The 16804-nt window shown below is 67.3% G+C and overlaps 8 non-coding genes across 8 annotated transcripts; all 8 read right to left on the bottom strand.

Moving 5' to 3' along the window:
- Window positions 1-821: 821 nt before the first annotated feature.
- LOC129138485 (5S ribosomal RNA) lies at window positions 822-940 on the bottom strand. Its single transcript, XR_008541783.1, has one exon. It is a non-coding gene; the product is annotated as a 5S ribosomal RNA (ribosomal RNA).
- A 2142-nt stretch (window positions 941-3082) lies between these two features.
- On the bottom strand, window positions 3083-3201 carry LOC129138488 (5S ribosomal RNA). Its single transcript, XR_008541796.1, has one exon. It is a non-coding gene; the product is annotated as a 5S ribosomal RNA (ribosomal RNA).
- Window positions 3202-5354: 2153 nt separating this feature from the next.
- Window positions 5355-5473, bottom strand: LOC129138500 (5S ribosomal RNA). Its single transcript, XR_008541812.1, has one exon. It is a non-coding gene; the product is annotated as a 5S ribosomal RNA (ribosomal RNA).
- Window positions 5474-7617: 2144 nt separating this feature from the next.
- On the bottom strand, window positions 7618-7736 carry LOC129138507 (5S ribosomal RNA). Its single transcript, XR_008541820.1, has one exon. It is a non-coding gene; the product is annotated as a 5S ribosomal RNA (ribosomal RNA).
- A 2149-nt stretch (window positions 7737-9885) lies between these two features.
- Window positions 9886-10004, bottom strand: LOC129138511 (5S ribosomal RNA). Its single transcript, XR_008541825.1, has one exon. It is a non-coding gene; the product is annotated as a 5S ribosomal RNA (ribosomal RNA).
- Window positions 10005-12142: 2138 nt separating this feature from the next.
- LOC129138514 (5S ribosomal RNA) lies at window positions 12143-12261 on the bottom strand. The gene has a single exon (XR_008541831.1). It is a non-coding gene; the product is annotated as a 5S ribosomal RNA (ribosomal RNA).
- A 2148-nt stretch (window positions 12262-14409) lies between these two features.
- On the bottom strand, window positions 14410-14528 carry LOC129138520 (5S ribosomal RNA). Its single transcript, XR_008541845.1, has one exon. It is a non-coding gene; the product is annotated as a 5S ribosomal RNA (ribosomal RNA).
- Window positions 14529-16678: 2150 nt separating this feature from the next.
- Window positions 16679-16797, bottom strand: LOC129138525 (5S ribosomal RNA). The gene has a single exon (XR_008541852.1). It is a non-coding gene; the product is annotated as a 5S ribosomal RNA (ribosomal RNA).
- Between the last annotated feature and the right edge of the window lie 7 nt (window positions 16798-16804).

Raw genomic sequence — 16804 nt, 5'->3', positions numbered from 1 at the left:
CATTGGGAATCCCGGGTGCACAGGGACTGTTTTCCTGGTGGCTGGCGAAGCAACGTCCTTCCCCCGGGTAAAGCAGCCCATGCGTTCTGGAGCCGAGGTCTTGGCTGGCGTCTGTGGTTCCCGCTGCCCCTGCTCGCCCCTTCCCCCGGTTTGGAAGGGTGCGACGACGGCGCCCGACGGGTGAATTGAATCGCCTGGGCGTTCCGGGAGCGGGAAGGTACCGCGAACGGCAGGGAACCCGCGGCTGCGCCTTTGGGGTCCGGCCCCCTGCCCTCCCAGGCTGGAGCCGGGCTCCTGGCGGGGCGGCGGCGAGGCGGAAGCGGTGGGATGCTGCTGCCCGGCGTGCAGTAGGGGCGGAGCCCCAGGAGGAGGACCCCGGCTGCGGCTGCGGCGGGGGTGTAGGTGGGCGGTAAAGGAGGAGCAGAGTCAGGGGAGGTTGGCGAGCATGGCGACTGTAGGGGGAAGGGAGGCAGCGGGGAAGCCAAAAGAGCCTACAGCAGGCCGGGCGGGCGCGCTGGCTCCCGCCTGTAATCCCAGCACTCTGGGAGGCCGAGGCGGGTGGATCACGAGGTCAGGAGCTCGAGACCATCCCGGCTGACAGGGTGAAACCCCGTCTCTAGGAAAAATAGAAAAAATTAGCCGGGCGTGGTGGCGGGCGCCTGTAGGCCCAGCTACTCGGGAGGCTGAGGCCGGGGAATGGCGTGAGCCCGGGAGGCGGAGCTTGCAGTGAGCCGAGATGGCGCCACTGCACTCCAGCCTGGGCGACAGAGCGAGACTCCGTCTGGAAGAAAAGGAAAGAAAAAGCAAAAAGCCAAAGAAAAAGCCTACAGCACCCGGTATTCCCAGGCGGTCTCCCATCCAAGTACTAACCAGGCCCGACCCTGCTTAGCTTCCGAGATCAGACGAGATCGGGCGCGTTCAGGGTGGTATGGCCGTAGACGCCGAAGGAGGCGCCTGGCTGCCCCAAGAGCCCGGCCCGGCCCGGCCGTGCCCGCCGGATTGCAGCCGTCACCGCCAGCCCGGGGCCGCGGGGCTCGGATCGGGGACCCCCGAGCCGCTGGCCCGCGGCCTTCCCCCGGCTCCCGTGCTCCCGAGCTTCCACCACATCGGGCCCGCTCGGAGCAGGGAGTGCTCCGAGGCGTCAGGGCCCAGGGCCCACGATCCTGGGACGCCCTCCGGTCCTCCGCCCTGTCGCGGAGGCAGCGTTCTGGATCCCTCGCCGCACAGGGGCTCCTGCGAGGCCCCCTCTTGCCCCACCCACCCAGAGCCGTCAGGGCTGGCCCAAGGCGAACAGCCGGCCCAGCCGCGCGGGGCCTTTCTCTCACAACGCCCCCACCACGGTCGCTTGTCCCGACCAAGACCCGGCCGGGGGGCAAGAGGGCGTGGGGTGTAGCCGGTCGGGGGGTGGCCCTGTTTTGCCCCGCGCTGGCACTAGAGGCGGCGGCCTGATCTCGGGTGAGAGGGCCTGAGAGAAACCCAGACACACCCCACCACCACCAGGAGCAAATCCACTCCCCCACACAGAGACAACACGCGGGCGCGCTCGCACGCGCTCGCGCGGACACACACACACACACACACACACACACAGAGACACACACAGACACAGACACACACGCACGCACACGCACACGCACGCGCACGCACACACACACGCGGCTTGGAGGAGAGCAAGGACGAGATGGATGGAGAGATAGAAACCGAGGGAGGGAGAGAGACAGCGATCGAGAGAGACAGGCGAGGGCGAGAGGGAAGGAGACAGACAGAGAGGCTGAGAAAGAGAGAGGGACAGAGAAAGAGAGAGAGAGAGACAGAGAGACAGAGGGAAAACGACAGAAGTAGCGCGAGGTCCAGGGGGAAACCTAGAAGAGAGAGGCGGAGGGAGCTAGAGAACGAGAGCGATAGAGCCTTAGAGAGGAAGCGCCCGGCTCCGTTAGGCAGCGCCCTCTTGAGCAGGCCGGGGTAGGGTGGAGGGGGCTTGGGCTGCGCCAGAACACGGGGGCCAGGCGGTCCGTGCGAGAGGAGCAACGGAGCGCGGAGACGGGCTTTTTCTTGGATGAATTGCTTGCTTTGGAGGTGGGTTTCGTAGGCTCCTGCCTTTCTTGGCACCTCCCTGTGCTCTGGGTGCCTTGCGGCGGGCCCCGAGATTTGCAGAGCGTGCCCGCCCGTTTGGCGGGAGCCGTGGCCCCGGGCGGGCCCGGAGGCCTGGGTCTCTGGCGTGTCCTCGGGACTGGAGTCGTCGACACGAAGTGGGGGGCATTGGGAATCCCGGGTGCACAGGGACTGTTTTCCTGGTGGCTGGCGAAGCAACGTCCTTCCCCCGGGTAAAGCAGCCCATGCGTTCTGGAGCCGAGGTCTTGGCTGGCGTCTGTGGTTCCCGCTGCCCCTGCCCGCCCCTTCCCCCGGTTTGGAAGGGTGCGACGACGGCGCCCGACGGGTGAATTGAATCGCCTGGGCGTTCCGGGAGCGGGAAGGTACCGCGAACGGCAGGGAACCCGCGGCTGCGCCTTTGGGGTCCGGCCCCCTGCCCTCCCGGGAAGGCTGGAGCCGGGCTCCTGGCGGGGCGGCGGCGAGGCGGAAGCGGTGGGATGCTGCTGCCCGGCGTGCAGTAGGGGCGGAGCCCCAGGAGGAGGACCCCGGCTGCGGCTGCGGCGGGGGTGTAGGTGGGCGGTAAAGGGGGAGCAGAGTCAGGGGAGGTTGGCAAGCATGGCGACTGTAGGGGGAAGGGAGGCAGCGGGGAAGCCAAAAGAGCCTACAGCAGGCCGGGCGGGCGCGCTGGCTCCCGCCTGTAATCCCAGCACTCTGGGAGGCCGAGGCGGGTGGATCACGAGGTCAGGAGCTCGAGACCATCCCGGCTGACAGGGTGAAACCCCGTCTCTAGGAAAAATAGAAAAAATTAGCCGGACGTGGTGGCGGGCGCCTGTAGGCCCAGCTACTCGGGAGGCTGAGGCCGGGGAATGGCGTGAGCCCGGGAGGCGGAGCTTGCAGTGAGCCGAGATGGCGCCGCTGCACTCCAGCCTGGGCGACAGAGCGAGACTCCGTCTGGAAGAAAAGGAAAGAAAAAGCAAGAAGCCAAAGAAAAAGCCTACAGCACCCGGTATTCCCAGGCGGTCTCCCATCCAAGTACTAACCAGGCCCGACCCTGCTTAGCTTCCGAGATCAGACGAGATCGGGCGCGTTCAGGGTGGTATGGCCGTAGACGCCGAAGGAGGCGCCTGGCTGCCCCAAGAGCCCGGCCCGGCCCGGCCGTGCCCGCCGGATTGCAGCCGTCACCGCCAGCCCGGGGCCGCGGGGCTCGGATCGGGGACCCCCGAGCCGCTGGCCCGCGGCCTTCCCCCGGCTCCCGCGCTCCCGAGCTTCCACCACATCGGGCCCGCTCGGAGCAGGGAGTGCTCCGAGGCGTCAGGGCCCAGGGCGCACGATCCTGGGACGCCCTCCGGTCCTCCGCCCTGTCGCGGAGGCAGCGTTCTGGATCCCTCGCCGCACAGGGGCTCCTGCGAGGCCCCCTCTTGCCCCACCCACCCAGAGCCGTCAGGGCTGGCCCAAGGCGAACAGCCGGCCCAGCCGCGCGGGGCCTTTCTCTCACAACGCCCCCACCATGGTCGCTTGTCCCGACCAAGACCCGGCCGGGGGGCAAGAGGGCGTGGGGTGTAGCCGGTCGGGGGGTGGCCCTGTTTTGCCCCGCGCTGGCACTAGAGGCGGCGGCCTGATCTCGGGTGAGAGGGCCTGAGAGAAACCCAGACACACCCCACCACCACCAGGAGCAAATCCACTCCCCCACACAGAGACAACACGCGGGCGCGCTCGCACGCACTCGCGCGGGGACACACACACACACACACACACACACACAGACACACAGAGACACACACAGACACAGACACACAAGCACGCACACGCACACGCACGCGCACGCACACACACACGCGGCTTGGAGGAGAGCAAGGACGAGATGGATGGAGAGATAGAAACCGAGGGAGGGAGAGAGACAGCGATCGAGAGAGACAGGCGAGGGCGAGAGGGAAGGAGACAGACAGAGAGGCTGAGAAAGAGAGGGACAGAGAAAGAGAGAGAGAGAGACAGAGAGACAGAGGGAAAACGACAGAAGTAGCGCGAGGTCCAGGGGGAAACCTAGAAGAGAGAGGCGGAGGGAGCTAGAGAACGAGAGCGATAGAGCCTTAGAGAGGAAGCGCCCGGCTCCGTTAGGCAGCGCCCTCTTGAGCAGGCCGGGGTAGGGTGGAGGGGGCTTGGGCTGCGCCAGAACACGGGGGCCAGGCGGTCCGTGCGAGAGGAGCAACGGAGCGCGGAGACGGGCTTTTTCTTGGATGAATTGCTTGCTTTGGAGGTGGGTTTCGTAGGCTCCTGCCTTTCTTGGCACCTCCCTGTGCTCTGGGTGCCTTGCGGCGGGCCCCGAGATTTGCAGAGCGTGCCCGCCCGTTTGGCGGGAGCCGTGGCCCCGGGCGGGCCCGGAGGCCTGGGTCTCTGGCGTGTCCTCGGGACTGGAGTCGTCGACACGAAGTGGGGGGCATTGGGAATCCCGGGTGCACAGGGACTGTTTTCCTGGTGGCTGGCGAAGCAACGTCCTTCCCCCGGGTAAAGCAGCCCATGCGTTCTGGAGCCGAGGTCTTGGCTGGCGTCTGTGGTTCCCGCTGCCCCTGCCCGCCCCTTCCCCCGGTTTGGAAGGGTGCGACGACGGCGCCCGACGGGTGAATTGAATCGCCTGGGCGTTCCGGGAGCGGGAAGGTACCGCGAACGGCAGGGAACCCGCGGCTGCGCCTTTGGGGTCCGGCCCCCTGCCCTCCCGGGAAGGCTGGAGCCGGGCTCCTGGCGGGGCGGCGGCGAGGCGGAAGCGGTGGGATGCTGCTGCCCGGCGGCGTGCAGTAGGGGCGGAGCCCCAGGAGGAGGACCCCGGCTGCGGCTGCGGCGGGGGTGTAGGTGGGCGGTAAAGGGGGAGCAGAGTCAGGGGAGGTTGGCAAGCATGGCGACTGTAGGGGGAAGGGAGGCAGCGGGGAAGCCAAAAGAGCCTACAGCAGGCCGGGCGGGCGCGCTGGCTCCCGCCTGTAATCCCAGCACTCTGGGAGGCCGAGGCGGGTGGATCACGAGGTCAGGAGCTCGAGACCATCCCGGCTGACAGGGTGAAACCCCGTCTCTAGGAAAAATAGAAAAAATTAGCCGGGCGTGGTGGCGGGCGCCTGTAGGCCCAGCTACTCGGGAGGCTGAGGCCGGGGAATGGCGTGAGCCCGGGAGGCGGAGCTTGCAGTGAGCCGAGATGGCGCCGCTGCACTCCAGCCTGGGCGACAGAGCGAGACTCCGTCTGGAAGAAAAGGAAAGAAAAAGCAAAAAGCCAAAGAAAAAGCCTACAGCACCCGGTATTCCCAGGCGGTCTCCCATCCAAGTACTAACCAGGCCCGACCCTGCTTAGCTTCCGAGATCAGACGAGATCGGGCGCGTTCAGGGTGGTATGGCCGTAGACGCCGAAGGAGGCGCCTGGCTGCCCCAAGAGCCCGGCCCGGCCCGGCCGTGCCCGCCGGATTGCAGCCGTCACCGCCAGCCCGGGGCCGCGGGGCTCGGATCGGGGATCCCCGAGCCGCTGGCCCGCGGCCTTCCCCCGGCTCCCGCGCTCCCGAGCTTCCACCACATCGGGCCCGCTCGGAGCAGGGAGTGCTCCGAGGCGTCAGGGCCCAGGGCGCACGATCCTGGGACGCCCTCCGGTCCTCCGCCCTGTCGCGGAGGCAGCGTTCTGGATCCCTCGCCGCACAGGGGCTCCTGCGAGGCCCCCTCTTGCCCCACCCACCCAGAGCCGTCAGGGCTGGCCCAAGGCGAACAGCCGGCCCAGCCGCGCGGGGCCTTTCTCTCACAACGCCCCCACCACGGTCGCTTGTCCCGACCAAGACCCGGCCGGGGGGCAAGAGGGCGTGGGGTGTAGCCGGTCGGGGGGTGGCCCTGTTTTGCCCCGCGCTGGCACTAGAGGCGGCGGCCTGATCTCGGGTGAGAGGGCCTGAGAGAAACCCAGACACACCCCACCACCACCAGGAGCAAATCCACTCCCCCACACAGAGACAACACGCGGGCGCGCTCGCACGCGCTCGCGCGGACACACACACACACACACACACAGACACACAGAGACACACACAGACACAGACACACACGCACGCACACGCACACGCACGCGCACGCACACACACACGCGGCTTGGAGGAGAGCAAGGACGAGATGGATGGAGAGATAGAAACCGAGGGAGGGAGAGAGACAGCGATCGAGAGAGACAGGCGAGGGCGAGAGGGAAGGAGACAGACAGAGAGGCTGAGAAAGAGAGAGGGACAGAGAAAGAGAGAGAGAGAGACAGAGAGACAGAGGGAAAACGACAGAAGTAGCGCGAGGTCCAGGGGGAAACCTAGAAGAGAGAGGCGGAGGGAGCTAGAGAGCGAGAGCGATAGAGCCTTAGAGAGGAAGCGCCCGGCTCCGTTAGGCAGCGCCCTCTTGAGCAGGCCGGGGTAGGGTGGAGGGGGCTTGGGCTGCGCCAGAACACGGGGGCCAGGCGGTCCGTGCGAGAGGAGCAACGGAGCGCGGAGACGGGCTTTTTCTTGGATGAATTGCTTGCTTTGGAGGTGGGTTTCGTAGGCTCCTGCCTTTCTTGGCACCTCCCTGTGCTCTGGGTGCCTTGCGGCGGGCCCCGAGATTTGCAGAGCGTGCCCGCCCGTTTGGCGGGAGCCGTGGCCCCGGGCGGGCCCGGAGGCCTGGGTCTCTGGCGTGTCCTCGGGACTGGAGTCGTCGACACGAAGTGGGGGGCATTGGGAATCCCGGGTGCACAGGGACTGTTTTCCTGGTGGCTGGCGAAGCAACGTCCTTCCCCCGGGTAAAGCAGCCCATGCGTTCTGGAGCCGAGGTCTTGGCTGGCGTCTGTGGTTCCCGCTGCCCCTGCCCGCCCCTTCCCCCGGTTTGGAAGGGTGCGACGACGGCGCCCGACGGGTGAATTGAATCGCCTGGGCGTTCCGGGAGCGGGAAGGTACCGCGAACGGCAGGGAACCCGCGGCTGCGCCTTTGGGGTCCGGCCCCCTGCCCTCCCGGGAAGGCTGGAGCCGGGCTCCTGGCGGGGCGGCGGCGAGGCGGAAGCGGTGGGATGCTGCTGCCCGGCGTGCAGTAGGGGCGGAGCCCCAGGAGGAGGACCCCGGCTGCGGCTGCGGCGGGGGTGTAGGTGGGCGGTAAAGGGGGAGCAGAGTCAGGGGAGGTTGGCAAGCATGGCGACTGTAGGGGGAAGGGAGGCAGCGGGGAAGCCAAAAGAGCCTACAGCAGGCCGGGCGGGCGCGCTGGCTCCCGCCTGTAATCCCAGCACTCTGGGAGGCCGAGGCGGGTGGATCACGAGGTCAGGAGCTCGAGACCATCCCGGCTGACAGGGTGAAACCCCGTCTCTAGGAAAAATAGAAAAAATTAGCCGGGCGTGGTGGCGGGCGCCTGTAGGCCCAGCTACTCGGGAGGCTGAGGCCGGGGAATGGCGTGAGCCCGGGAGGCGGAGCTTGCAGTGAGCCGAGATGGCGCCGCTGCACTCCAGCCTGGGCGACAGAGCGAGACTCCGTCTGGAAGAAAAGGAAAGAAAAAGCAAAAAGCCAAAGAAAAAGCCTACAGCACCCGGTATTCCCAGGCGGTCTCCCATCCAAGTACTAACCAGGCCCGACCCTGCTTAGCTTCCGAGATCAGACGAGATCGGGCGCGTTCAGGGTGGTATGGCCGTAGACGCCGAAGGAGGCGCCTGGCTGCCCCAAGAGCCCGGCCCGGCCCGGCCGTGCCCGCCGGATTGCAGCCGTCACCGCCAGCCCGGGGCCGCGGGGCTCGGATCGGGGACCCCCGAGCCGCTGGCCCGCGGCCTTCCCCCGGCTCCCGCGCTCCCGAGCTTCCACCACATCGGGCCCGCTCGGAGCAGGGAGTGCTCCGAGGCGTCAGGGCCCAGGGCGCACGATCCTGGGACGCCCTCCGGTCCTCCGCCCTGTCGCGGAGGCAGCGTTCTGGATCCCTCGCCGCACAGGGGCTCCTGCGAGGCCCCCTCTTGCCCCACCCACCCAGAGCCGTCAGGGCTGGCCCAAGGCGAACAGCCGGCCCAGCCGCGCGGGGCCTTTCTCTCACAACGCCCCCACCATGGTCGCTTGTCCCGACCAAGACCCGGCCGGGGGGCAAGAGGGCGTGGGGTGTAGCCGGTCGGGGGGTGGCCCTGTTTTGCCCCGCGCTGGCACTAGAGGCGGCGGCCTGATCTCGGGTGAGAGGGCCTGAGAGAAACCCAGACACACCCCACCACCACCAGGAGCAAATCCACTCCCCCACACAGAGACAACACGCGGGCGCGCTCGCACGCACTCGCGCGGGGACACACACACACACACACACACACAGACACACAGAGACACACACAGACACAGACACACACGCACGCACACGCACACGCACGCGCACGCACACACACACGCGGCTTGGAGGAGAGCAAGGACGAGATGGATGGAGAGATAGAAACCGAGGGAGGGAGAGAGACAGCGATCGAGAGAGACAGGCGAGGGCGAGAGGGAAGGAGACAGACAGAGAGGCTGAGAAAGAGAGGGACAGAGAAAGAGAGAGAGAGAGACAGAGAGACAGAGGGAAAACGACAGAAGTAGCGCGAGGTCCAGGGGGAAACCTAGAAGAGAGAGGCGGAGGGAGCTAGAGAACGAGAGCGATAGAGCCTTAGAGAGGAAGCGCCCGGCTCCGTTAGGCAGCGCCCTCTTGAGCAGGCCGGGGTAGGGTGGAGGGGGCTTGGGCTGCGCCAGAACACGGGGGCCAGGCGGTCCGTGCGAGAGGAGCAACGGAGCGCGGAGACGGGCTTTTTCTTGGATGAATTGCTTGCTTTGGAGGTGGGTTTCGTAGGCTCCTGCCTTTCTTGGCACCTCCCTGTGCTCTGGGTGCCTTGCGGCGGGCCCCGAGATTTGCAGAGCGTGCCCGCCCGTTTGGCGGGAGCCGTGGCCCCGGGCGGGCCCGGAGGCCTGGGTCTCTGGCGTGTCCTCGGGACTGGAGTCGTCGACACGAAGTGGGGGGCATTGGGAATCCCGGGTGCACAGGGACTGTTTTCCTGGTGGCTGGCGAAGCAACGTCCTTCCCCCGGGTAAAGCAGCCCATGCGTTCTGGAGCCGAGGTCTTGGCTGGCGTCTGTGGTTCCCGCTGCCCCTGCCCGCCCCTTCCCCCGGTTTGGAAGGGTGCGACGACGGCGCCCGACGGGTGAATTGAATCGCCTGGGCGTTCCGGGAGCGGGAAGGTACCGCGAACGGCAGGGAACCCGCGGCTGCGCCTTTGGGGTCCGGCCCCCTGCCCTCCCGGGAAGGCTGGAGCCGGGCTCCTGGCGGGGCGGCGGCGAGGCGGAAGCGGTGGGATGCTGCTGCCCGGCGGCGTGCAGTAGGGGCGGAGCCCCAGGAGGAGGACCCCGGCTGCGGCTGCGGCGGGGGTGTAGGTGGGCGGTAAAGGGGGAGCAGAGTCAGGGGAGGTTGGCAAGCATGGCGACTGTAGGGGGAAGGGAGGCAGCGGGGAAGCCAAAAGAGCCTACAGCAGGCCGGGCGGGCGCGCTGGCTCCCGCCTGTAATCCCAGCACTCTGGGAGGCCGAGGCGGGTGGATCACGAGGTCAGGAGCTCGAGACCATCCCGGCTGACAGGGTGAAACCCCGTCTCTAGGAAAAATAGAAAAAATTAGCCGGGCGTGGTGGCGGGCGCCTGTAGGCCCAGCTACTCGGGAGGCTGAGGCCGGGGAATGGCGTGAGCCCGGGAGGCGGAGCTTGCAGTGAGCCGAGATGGCGCCGCTGCACTCCAGCCTGGGCGACAGAGCGAGACTCCGTCTGGAAGAAAAGGAAAGAAAAAGCAAAAAGCCAAAGAAAAAGCCTACAGCACCCGGTATTCCCAGGCGGTCTCCCATCCAAGTACTAACCAGGCCCGACCCTGCTTAGCTTCCGAGATCAGACGAGATCGGGCGCGTTCAGGGTGGTATGGCCGTAGACGCCGAAGGAGGCGCCTGGCTGCCCCAAGAGCCCGGCCCGGCCCGGCCGTGCCCGCCGGATTGCAGCCGTCACCGCCAGCCCGGGGCCGCGGGGCTCGGATCGGGGATCCCCGAGCCGCTGGCCCGCGGCCTTCCCCCGGCTCCCGCGCTCCCGAGCTTCCACCACATCGGGCCCGCTCGGAGCAGGGAGTGCTCCGAGGCGTCAGGGCCCAGGGCGCACGATCCTGGGACGCCCTCCGGTCCTCCGCCCTGTCGCGGAGGCAGCGTTCTGGATCCCTCGCCGCACAGGGGCTCCTGCGAGGCCCCCTCTTGCCCCACCCACCCAGAGCCGTCAGGGCTGGCCCAAGGCGAACAGCCGGCCCAGCCGCGCGGGGCCTTTCTCTCACAACGCCCCCACCACGGTCGCTTGTCCCGACCAAGACCCGGCCGGGGGGCAAGAGGGCGTGGGGTGTAGCCGGTCGGGGGGTGGCCCTGTTTTGCCCCGCGCTGGCACTAGAGGCGGCGGCCTGATCTCGGGTGAGAGGGCCTGAGAGAAACCCAGACACACCCCACCACCACCAGGAGCAAATCCACTCCCCCACACAGAGACAACACGCGGGCGCGCTCGCACGCGCTCGCGCGGACACACACACACACACACACAGACACACAGAGACACACACAGACACAGACACACACGCACGCACACGCACACGCACGCGCACGCACACACACACGCGGCTTGGAGGAGAGCAAGGACGAGATGGATGGAGAGATAGAAACCGAGGGAGGGAGAGAGACAGCGATCGAGAGAGACAGGCGAGGGCGAGAGGGAAGGAGACAGACAGAGAGGCTGAGAAAGAGAGAGGGACAGAGAAAGAGAGAGAGAGAGACAGAGAGACAGAGGGAAAACGACAGAAGTAGCGCGAGGTCCAGGGGGAAACCTAGAAGAGAGAGGCGGAGGGAGCTAGAGAGCGAGAGCGATAGAGCCTTAGAGAGGAAGCGCCCGGCTCCGTTAGGCAGCGCCCTCTTGAGCAGGCCGGGGTAGGGTGGAGGGGGCTTGGGCTGCGCCAGAACACGGGGGCCAGGCGGTCCGTGCGAGAGGAGCAACGGAGCGCGGAGACGGGCTTTTTCTTGGATGAATTGCTTGCTTTGGAGGTGGGTTTCGTAGGCTCCTGCCTTTCTTGGCACCTCCCTGTGCTCTGGGTGCCTTGCGGCGGGCCCCGAGATTTGCAGAGCGTGCCCGCCCGTTTGGCGGGAGCCGTGGCCCCGGGCGGGCCCGGAGGCCTGGGTCTCTGGCGTGTCCTCGGGACTGGAGTCGTCGACACGAAGTGGGGGGCATTGGGAATCCCGGGTGCACAGGGACTGTTTTCCTGGTGGCTGGCGAAGCAACGTCCTTCCCCCGGGTAAAGCAGCCCATGCGTTCTGGAGCCGAGGTCTTGGCTGGCGTCTGTGGTTCCCGCTGCCCCTGCCCGCCCCTTCCCCCGGTTTGGAAGGGTGCGACGACGGCGCCCGACGGGTGAATTGAATCGCCTGGGCGTTCCGGGAGCGGGAAGGTACCGCGAACGGCAGGGAACCCGCGGCTGCGCCTTTGGGGTCCGGCCCCCTGCCCTCCCAGGCTGGAGCCGGGCTCCTGGCGGGGCGGCGGCGAGGCGGAAGCGGTGGGATGCTGCTGCCCGGCGTGCAGTAGGGGCGGAGCCCCAGGAGGAGGACCCCGGCTGCGGCTGCGGCGGGGGTGTAGGTGGGCGGTAAAGGAGGAGCAGAGTCAGGGGAGGTTGGCGAGCATGGCGACTGTAGGGGGAAGGGAGGCAGCGGGGAAGCCAAAAGAGCCTACAGCAGGCCGGGCGGGCGCGCTGGCTCCCGCCTGTAATCCCAGCACTCTGGGAGGCCGAGGCGGGTGGATCACGAGGTCAGGAGCTCGAGACCATCCCGGCTGACAGGGTGAAACCCCGTCTCTAGGAAAAATAGAAAAAATTAGCCGGGCGTGGTGGCGGGCGCCTGTAGGCCCAGCTACTCGGGAGGCTGAGGCCGGGGAATGGCGTGAGCCCGGGAGGCGGAGCTTGCAGTGAGCCGAGATGGCGCCACTGCACTCCAGCCTGGGCGACAGAGCGAGACTCCGTCTGGAAGAAAAGGAAAGAAAAAGCAAAAAGCCAAAGAAAAAGCCTACAGCACCCGGTATTCCCAGGCGGTCTCCCATCCAAGTACTAACCAGGCCCGACCCTGCTTAGCTTCCGAGATCAGACGAGATCGGGCGCGTTCAGGGTGGTATGGCCGTAGACGCCGAAGGAGGCGCCTGGCTGCCCCAAGAGCCCGGCCCGGCCCGGCCGTGCCCGCCGGATTGCAGCCGTCACCGCCAGCCCGGGGCCGCGGGGCTCGGATCGGGGACCCCCGAGCCGCTGGCCCGCGGCCTTCCCCCGGCTCCCGTGCTCCCGAGCTTCCACCACATCGGGCCCGCTCGGAGCAGGGAGTGCTCCGAGGCGTCAGGGCCCAGGGCCCACGATCCTGGGACGCCCTCCGGTCCTCCGCCCTGTCGCGGAGGCAGCGTTCTGGATCCCTCGCCGCACAGGGGCTCCTGCGAGGCCCCCTCTTGCCCCACCCACCCAGAGCCGTCAGGGCTGGCCCAAGGCGAACAGCCGGCCCAGCCGCGCGGGGCCTTTCTCTCACAACGCCCCCACCACGGTCGCTTGTCCCGACCAAGACCCGGCCGGGGGGCAAGAGGGCGTGGGGTGTAGCCGGTCGGGGGGTGGCCCTGTTTTGCCCCGCGCTGGCACTAGAGGCGGCGGCCTGATCTCGGGTGAGAGGGCCTGAGAGAAACCCAGACACACCCCACCACCACCAGGAGCAAATCCACTCCCCCACACAGAGACAACACGCGGGCGCGCTCGCACGCGCTCGCGCGGACACACACACACACACACACACACACAGACACACAGAGACACACACAGACACAGACACACACGCACGCACACGCACACGCACGCGCACGCACACACACACGCGGCTTGGAGGAGAGCAAGGACGAGATGGATGGAGAGATAGAAACCGAGGGAGGGAGAGAGACAGCGATCGAGAGAGACAGGCGAGGGCGAGAGGGAAGGAGACAGACAGAGAGGCTGAGAAAGAGAGAGGGACAGAGAAAGAGAGAGAGAGAGACAGAGAGACAGAGGGAAAACGACAGAAGTAGCGCGAGGTCCAGGGGGAAACCTAGAAGAGAGAGGCGGAGGGAGCTAGAGAGCGAGAGCGATAGAGCCTTAGAGAGGAAGCGCCCGGCTCCGTTAGGCAGCGCCCTCTTGAGCAGGCCGGGGTAGGGTGGAGGGGGCTTGGGCTGCGCCAGAACACGGGGGCCAGGCGGTCCGTGCGAGAGGAGCAACGGAGCGCGGAGACGGGCTTTTTCTTGGATGAATTGCTTGCTTTGGAGGTGGGTTTCGTAGGCTCCTGCCTTTCTTGGCACCTCCCTGTGCTCTGGGTGCCTTGCGGCGGGCCCCGAGATTTGCAGAGCGTGCCCGCCCGTTTGGCGGGAGCCGTGGCCCCGGGCGGGCCCGGAGGCCTGGGTCTCTGGCGTGTCCTCGGGACTGGAGTCGTCGACACGAAGTGGGGGGCATTGGGAATCCCGGGTGCACAGGGACTGTTTTCCTGGTGGCTGGCGAAGCAACGTCCTTCCCCCGGGTAAAGCAGCCCATGCGTTCTGGAGCCGAGGTCTTGGCTGGCGTCTGTGGTTCCCGCTGCCCCTGCCCGCCCCTTCCCCCGGTTTGGAAGGGTGCGACGACGGCGCCCGACGGGTGAATTGAATCGCCTGGGCGTTCCGGGAGCGGGAAGGTACCGCGAACGGCAGGGAACCCGCGGCTGCGCCTTTGGGGTCCGGCCCCCTGCCCTCCCGGGAAGGCTGGAGCCGGGCTCCTGGCGGGGCGGCGGCGAGGCGGAAGCGGTGGGATGCTGCTGCCCGGCGTGCAGTAGGGGCGGAGCCCCAGGAGGAGGACCCCGGCTGCGGCTGCGGCGGGGGTGTAGGTGGGCGGTAAAGGGGGAGCAGAATCAGGGGAGGTTGGCAAGCATGGCGACTGTAGGGGGAAGGGAGGCAGCGGGGAAGCCAAAAGAGCCTACAGCAGGCCGGGCGGGCGCGCTGGCTCCCGCCTGTAATCCCAGCACTCTGGGAGGCCGAGGCGGGTGGATCACGAGGTCAGGAGCTCGAGACCATCCCGGCTGACAGGGTGAAACCCCGTCTCTAGGAAAAATAGAAAAAATTAGCCGGGCGTGGTGGCGGGCGCCTGTAGGCCCAGCTACTCGGGAGGCTGAGGCCGGGGAATGGCGTGAGCCCGGGAGGCGGAGCTTGCAGTGAGCCGAGATGGCGCCGCTGCACTCCAGCCTGGGCGACAGAGCGAGACTCCGTCTGGAAGAAAAGGAAAGAAAAAGCAAAAAGCCAAAGAAAAAGCCTACAGCACCCGGTATTCCCAGGCGGTCTCCCATCCAAGTACTAACCAGGCCCGACCCTGCTTAGCTTCCGAGATCAGACGAGATCGGGCGCGTTCAGGGTGGTATGGCCGTAGACGCCGAAGGAGGCGCCTGGCTGCCCCAAGAGCCCGGCCCGGCCCGGCCGTGCCCGCCGGATTGCAGCCGTCACCGCCAGCCCGGGGCCGCGGGGCTCGGATCGGGGATCCCCGAGCCGCTGGCCCGCGGCCTTCCCCCGGCTCCCGCGCTCCCGAGCTTCCACCACATCGGGCCCGCTCGGAGCAGGGAGTGCTCCGAGGCGTCAGGGCCCAGGGCGCACGATCCTGGGACGCCCTCCGGTCCTCCGCCCTGTCGCGGAGGCAGCGTTCTGGATCCCTCGCCGCACAGGGGCTCCTGCGAGGCCCCCTCTTGCCCCACCCACCCAGAGCCGTCAGGGCTGGCCCAAGGCGAACAGCCGGCCCAGCCGCGCGGGGCCTTTCTCTCACAACGCCCCCACCACGGTCGCTTGTCCCGACCAAGACCCGGCCGGGGGGCAAGAGGGCGTGGGGTGTAGCCGGTCGGGGGGTGGCCCTGTTTTGCCCCGCGCTGGCACTAGAGGCGGCGGCCTGATCTCGGGTGAGAGGGCCTGAGAGAAACCCAGACACACCCCACCACCACCAGGAGCAAATCCACTCCCCCACACAGAGACAACACGCGGGCGCGCTCGCACGCGCTCGCGCGGACACACACACACACACACACACACACACAGACACACAGAGACACACACACACACAGACACACACGCACGCACACGCACACGCACGCGCACGCACACACACACGCGGCTTGGAGGAGAGCAAGGACGAGATGGATGGAGAGATAGAAACCGAGGGAGGGAGAGAGACAGCGATCGAGAGAGACAGGCGAGGGCGAGAGGGAAGGAGACAGACAGAGAGGCTGAGAAAGAGAGAGGGACAGAGAAAGAGAGAGAGAGAGACAGAGAGACAGAGGGAAAACGACAGAAGTAGCGCGAGGTCCAGGGGGAAACCTAGAAGAGAGAGGCGGAGGGAGCTAGAGAGCGAGAGCGATAGAGCCTTAGAGAGGAAGCGCCCGGCTCCGTTAGGCAGCGCCCTCTTGAGCAGGCCGGGGTAGGGTGGAGGGGGCTTGGGCTGCGCCAGAACACGGGGGCCAGGCGGTCCGTGCGAGAGGAGCAACGGAGCGCGGAGACGGGCTTTTTCTTGGATGAATTGCTTGCTTTGGAGGTGGGTTTCGTAGGCTCCTGCCTTTCTTGGCACCTCCCTGTGCTCTGGGTGCCTTGCGGCGGGCCCCGAGATTTGCAGAGCGTGCCCGCCCGTTTGGCGGGAGCCGTGGCCCCGGGCGGGCCCGGAGGCCTGGGTCTCTGGCGTGTCCTCGGGACTGGAGTCGTCGACACGAAGTGGGGGGCATTGGGAATCCCGGGTGCACAGGGACTGTTTTCCTGGTGGCTGGCGAAGCAACGTCCTTCCCCCGGGTAAAGCAGCCCATGCGTTCTGGAGCCGAGGTCTTGGCTGGCGTCTGTGGTTCCCGCTGCCCCTGCCCGCCCCTTCCCCCGGTTTGGAAGGGTGCGACGACGGCGCCCGACGGGTGAATTGAATCGCCTGGGCGTTCCGGGAGCGGGAAGGTACCGCGAACGGCAGGGAACCCGCGGCTGCGCCTTTGGGGTCCGGCCCCCTGCCCTCCCGGGAAGGCTGGAGCCGGGCTCCTGGCGGGGCGGCGGCGAGGCGGAAGCGGTGGGATGCTGCTGCCCGGCGTGCAGTAGGGGCGGAGCCCCAGGAGGAGGACCCCGGCTGCGGCTGCGGCGGGGGTGTAGGTGGGCGGTAAAGGGGGAGCAGAGTCAGGGGAGGTTGGCAAGCATGGCGACTGTAGGGGGAAGGGAGGCAGCGGGGAAGCCAAAAGAGCCTACAGCAGGCCGGGCGGGCGCGCTGGCTCCCGCCTGTAATCCCAGCACTCTGGGAGGCCGAGGCGGGTGGATCACGAGGTCAGGAGCTCGAGACCATCCCGGCTGACAGGGTGAAACCCCGTCTCTAGGAAAAATAGAAAAAATTAGCCGGGCGTGGTGGCGGGCGCCTGTAGGCCCAGCTACTCGGGAGGCTGAGGCCGGGGAATGGCGTGAGCCCGGGAGGCGGAGCTTGCAGTGAGCCGAGATGGCGCCGCTGCACTCCAGCCTGGGCGACAGAGCGAGACTCCGTCTGGAAGAAAAGGAAAGAAAAAGCAAAAAGCCAAAGAAAAAGCCTACAGCACCCGGTATTCCCAGGCGGTCTCCCATCCAAGTACTAACCAGGCCCGACCCTGCTTAGCTTCCGAGATCAGACGAGATCGGGCGCGTTCAGGGTGGTATGGCCGTAGACGCCGAAG

Source organism: Pan troglodytes, chromosome 1, assembly GCF_028858775.2.
Source record: "Pan troglodytes isolate AG18354 chromosome 1, NHGRI_mPanTro3-v2.0_pri, whole genome shotgun sequence".
In the NCBI taxonomy this organism is placed as follows: domain Eukaryota; kingdom Metazoa; phylum Chordata; class Mammalia; order Primates; family Hominidae; genus Pan; species Pan troglodytes.
The sequence above is the reverse complement of the archived record's forward strand: the minus strand, read 5'-3'. Positions and strand labels throughout refer to the sequence as shown.